Genomic DNA, 6,000 nt, shown 5'->3' on the forward strand with positions numbered 1-6,000 from the left:
AAAAAACAACCATGTCACTCCAGCTGTTATTAAGAAAGCATGACCCAACCTGAATCTAAACCAAACCATTTGGAAATAAATTGCCATATAAATAGAAAGCCTAAAAACCAGGGCCTTGCGGAGGTCAATTTTTTTTTTTTCAGTTTTCCTGCTTCCTCTTAGAGTTTTGATCACAAATAGAATTGATTATAAAAGTAATCCATTCTATGACATGTGTCAATGTCTCCTTTAGGGTCCACTTACTACAACACTGACATCCTTGCCATGTAGGTTGCTACTAAGCCTTTTCCTGCTGTCCAGTATGTCTGTATTTGGTCTTTCGATGTGCAAAACCTTATATTTCTATTACTTTGTTTCGTTTTCATAAAATTTGGCCTATTATTATAAGTAACATCAATGAATTGTCATCTATTGGTGGTAATGAATTTGGTGCAGCCACTCTGAAGGTAGAACATTATAAAAACCATTGTATCTCCTTTCCAAGTTATACTTAAGATAATGTCTCCTCACATAAATTTCATATGTTTTATATTTTGTAAATTCAACAAAAATCCATCCCTGTCTATTTATCTGTTATTTACCATTATTATAAGCCACAGATGCAATCAGTTCAGGGTCAATTTCCCTACAGGTTTTCCTCTTATCAATGCTCTACAATTTCTATTTCTAAGAACTGGCATTTTTGTTATTATTTTGTTTAGATCTTCAAAGATTTCCTTTGAGCTGTTCTTCATATACTCCCTCTCCTTTGCCATTTGAAGTTTTACATTTTCTCAGGGTATGGAACCCCCACTGTATTCCGACACCTAGTGAGTGATAGATTCTTCTATTTTGGGCTTATAATTCTTATGATTTATTCTTATATTTTCATCCCTCTATGCATCTGGAATGATCTCTGTGGCTCCCATGTCTGTAACACTGAGGACTTAAAGCTAACTCTCTGACCATATGTTATTAATTGCTTCCCTCCACCCCCACCCCACAAAATCCTCAATAAAGGTCTTTCCGCAGCATTTTTGCAACTAATGCCTATTCTTACTTTGTTTTCCTTCTACCTTCTCCTGCTACACAATTTGCTATCCTATTTTCCACAATTCTTCCTCAAGTGCCTTCTTGCAGCCTTGCTTTATCTAAAAGATAAAAAGATTTCACTTCAATCATTCAAATACAGGTTTCAAGCTCAATTGAATGATTTGTTTTCTCTGCTGCATGTTGTGTAGATATGCATAAGCAATTTTTATCACTCTTTAGATATTATACACTCAAAATATCCTAACTGCATATTAAATCCTAAACAATTTGTACAATAGTCCAACATATGAAAAGTAGCACAACACTAGTTTAGAAGTTAAGAAACTTGGAATTTAATTCTAACTCTGTCACTAATTTTATGGATAGTTTTTGTTTTGGTTTGGTTGGTTTGATGTTTACCAGGGAACACAATCAAGTAAAATGGTTGATTTGTATAGTACTTGTATTCTAAGTGAATATGACCAAACTATAACTTTCAAAATCTACTTTTAAGAAATAAACATTCCAACCCTCCCCCTATAACTGGCTCCAAAGAAAAAGAAAACATCTTTTTAAGGTTTTAAAAAGATTTCTTTATCTATTTTAGAGAGAGATAGAGCGTGGGTGGGGAGGCAGAGGGAGAGGTAAGGAGAGAATCCCAAGCCGACTCACTGCTGAGCACAGAGCCCAACCTGGGCCTCAACCCCATAACCCCCAGACCATGATCTGAGTCTAAACCAAGACTCGGATGCTCAACTGACTAAGCCACCCAGGCACCCTGAAAACATTTTTTGAAATGTATAAATGTTCTGCATGTATCTTTTGTAATTTTGTTCTATGTTCTCTTTTATATCCTGAATTCTATGGAAATTTATTAGTCATTTAGAAAATGAACTCTCTTATTTACTCTTGAATTAGGCATGGAACCCTAAGAAGGTACCTATTACAAAGCTAAAATTAAAAGTACTGACCACCCATCAAATGTTAGTGAGGATGTAGAGGAACTAGGAACTAGAACCTTCATTCACTGCTGGTGGGAATGTGAAGTGGTATAACCACTTTGGAAAGTAGTTTGACATTTTTTTTTAAAGATTTTATTTATTTATTCATGAGAGACACAGAGAGTGAGAGAGAGGCAGAGACACAGGCAGAGGGAGAAGCAGGCTCCATGCAGGGAGCCCGATGTGGGACTCGATCCTGGGTCTCCAGGATCACACCCCGGGCTGAAGGTGGTGCTAAACCGCTGAGCCACCCGGGCTGCCCTAGTTTGACATTTTTTAAAAAAATTAAACACATACCTGCCAAATGACCCAACTGGCCATTCCACTCCTACATATTATTGAAAAAATAAAGTATGTGTCCAAACAAAGACTTGTTACTGTTCGTAGCAGTTTAATTTGTAATAGCCAAAATATAGGGAATAACCCAGATGCCTATCAAGAGGTGAGTGGATAAGAGATGAATGGATAAATATATGGTAAACACATAAAAACCTTGGTATATCCATACAATGGAAGTCAACTCAACAATAAGAAGAAATAAATTATTCATGCAGATAGAAACATTAATGGTTCTCAAAATAATCCTGTTGAATAAAAGACTCGATGAAAAACCATATTGTATCAGTCCATTTAATAAAAATTATAGAATATGCAAACTAATACACAGTATAAAGAGCAGATCATCAGTTGCCTGGTAAATGGTGGGGAGGTGCTTGAGGGCAGAAATACAGAAGCACAAACTTCTGTGGATAATAAAGTATGTTTATTATCTTGATTGTGGTGATGGTTTCATTGATATATAAATATGTCAAAGCCTATCAAATTGCGCATTTTTTTTTTTTTTATTTATGATAGGCACACAGTGAGAGAGAGAGAGGCAGAGACACAGGCAGAGGGAGAAGCAGGCTCCATGCACCGGGAGCCCGATGTGGGATTCGATCCCGGGTCTCCAGGATCGCGCCCTGGGCCAAAGGCAGGCGCCAAACCGCTGCGCCACCCAGGGATCCCAAATTGCGCATTTTAAACATGTGCAGTGTATCATATATCAATTATATCTCAATAATACTGTTTTAAAAGAAAAAGAAAAAGAAATGGGAATTCTATTCAACATCTGGAAAATAAAATTTAACTTATATGAAGATATCACTTTGAGAGAAAAAAGGCATTCTTAGCTTGTTAAATTTTATTCCATTTTTAAAAATTAACTATTGCCTTTTTAAAGTATAATCTTGTCTTAGAGACAGGAAAAAATAATTAAAGCATATTTCTTCCGTTCCAACTAAGGTGAATATGATGAGAACCATGACATTTGCTTAAACAATCACATTTTCTTGAGTATACAAAAAACACTCCTTTCTCATCAAAGTGGTCAGAGGCATAATATGAGCTTGAGAATACTGTAACCAGTCAGTATAGGGCAGGCTCCAAAATAAAGGTGGGCTTTAGGATCTCAGTATCAGGAAACCAGAAGGGAACAAAAACCAGTATAGCAAAGTAGCTGATATTGTAGAGTCCACAGCAAGATTTCCTGGATTTGAATTCCAGCTTCAACACTGACTTGCAGTATAACTTGGCAGCTTATGGAACTCTTCAGTCTTCAGTTAGCCTACCTATAAGGTAGGTGTGATATGAGTGCCTACCACATAGTGTTATAACAGGGACTAAATAAGCAAATTTATGTAAAACACTTAGATATCCAACACTATAAAGTGCTATTATTTGTCACTCAATAAGAACCCACTATTAAACTACAAAATGATCATTCAACATCACCCTAGATCTGGAGTCAAAACAATTGCAGTTAATTGAAGTTTGATAAGGAAAACAATAACTTGAGTCTAAATTATAAAAAAGTAATTATAAGTAAAACAGACTTAAAATTTAGTTGGAAAAAGTAGGTATGTTCATAAGCTTTAACAGATCAGACCTCTTTATTTTTTTTCTCTACCTCTTGATTTTTGATTAAGTAATTTTAGAAGCCTTGTTTCTTGATTTCATATCCCATGTAACCATTATATAAAGTAATTCAATGCAGATATGAATCTAGGTTTAAATAACTTAATATACAAAACTGTTGACAAAACCAACAACTACATGAAATAAAGTATTTTTTAAATCTCTTCATTTTTCTCAAGTGACACCTGGTGATAAAAGAGAATACCTTACAAATGTACTGCTACAAAATGTTACTATAAGATCATCATTTCCCTAGCGTATTTGTTAGGAGCTTTTAAATTTTAGTAAAGAAAGCCCAGTCTCAATAATAGCGAAGCCAATATCTGCACTTAGAATGGAATTGAACTAGAACAAGAAAGCTTTAATTTTTATTGCCACATTCCCAGCATCTAGAACAGTCTCTGGAACATAGTAGATTCCCTGTAGATATTTGCACAATGAGTAAATAAACAAGAATCGAGGCAACTCTGGGGAACTGCAACTCTCTATTTATCTCATGATCTTATGTTTTCTACTTCTTTTACCTCGAATTGGCCTAATGTCCCTACATTCTTTCTCTCCAGGTCCCAGAAAGTGATCATCTTGTTACTTTAAGTACTACTATTCCTCCCTGCTAAACAGCATGGGTACCAGTCAACCCAAAAATATAGACTACTCTTAATTAAGTATCCATTCCTGGTTCAAATTATGAACAGCGCAGTGAAAGAACAGCCTAGTAGTATTTTCTGGAATAGGACATTTTAAGTGGAGCAGAACATTCTCAGAGATCGTAACTACAGTTCTAGTTTAGTGCACCAGTATCAGAGAAGATGGACCTAACTGGCAAGTCACAAGGAAAGAATGTATATTGAGTCCTTGAAATATTCAATGTAACTCTGAACATCGAGAGAAAATATGATATATTTACTGAAGAAAATTGCTAAGAGTAAGTGAAAGAGAAGCGCAATTATATTTTAAAAAATTCCAAAAAACGGAATGTCATCTACCAAAAAACGAATTATAGGGCACCCAATCAAGATTGTCAAATGATTTCAACCGCTCAGTTTCAGTTTATCAAATCTTGACTACTGACAGATTAGCTAATATTTTTATCACAATTGTCTTTTTCATGTAAGCTTTTTGAAGAAATGATCTGCTCTTTAAAGTATATTTACATAGAACTGTTCAGGGTACACTCTATTACTGCATTCAAAAATGTGATATTTATTTCATCCTGGGTCATATGCTTTTTCTTAAGTAAAATAACATCTTGGGGCACTTGGGTGGCTCCGTTGGTAGGGCATCAGCTCAGATCATGATCCCAGGGTCCTGGGATCAAGCCCTACATGGGTTGGGGGAGGTCCCTGCTCAACAGGGAGCCTGCTTCTCCCTCTGCCTACCTCTCCCCTGCTTATATTTTCTCACTATCCCTCAGTCAAATAAATAAATAAATAATTTTTAAACAGAAAAATTACATCTCTAGTATTACAAGAGAAAAATAGGCATATACTTATAATTTTACAAAATTTTGATTTTACTTGAGGACAAATAATACTATAGCAAAGGTAAGTAATCTAAAAATGTCTAACTTACCAGGAAAGAGAATATAGTCATAGAGGAAAAAATGACCTTAAACATACACAAAATTTAGTTCTATTCTAAAACTTTCAGCTCAGCTGGATTGTCAGTGTCCTTATGTGTTATCCAGTCCAAGACTTCAATTACATAAAGGAAAATTGAGCTTCAAAAGTATTAACGATCCTTCTTTCAGTAATTGGTAGAGAAAAATTTGTACACCATCAACCCGGACCATATTTATAACTGTAAAACATTATCCCTAAATTTGCAGACATATGTACTTTTTAAGGACATGTAGTATATTCACCATTATAATGTGTTAAGCAATTGAAAGAAACAACTAAACATAAATTTTAAAAACATAAATCATGTAAAGTATGTTCTCTGATCACAATGCAGAACTCCAAAACAATAATATATCTAATATAACCCAAAATATTTAGAAAATAAATAATTCACTTTTAAATAATCCATG

Source organism: Canis lupus, chromosome 10 (genome assembly GCF_048164855.1).
Source record: "Canis lupus baileyi chromosome 10, mCanLup2.hap1, whole genome shotgun sequence".
In the NCBI taxonomy this organism is placed as follows: Eukaryota; Metazoa; Chordata; class Mammalia; order Carnivora; family Canidae; genus Canis; species Canis lupus.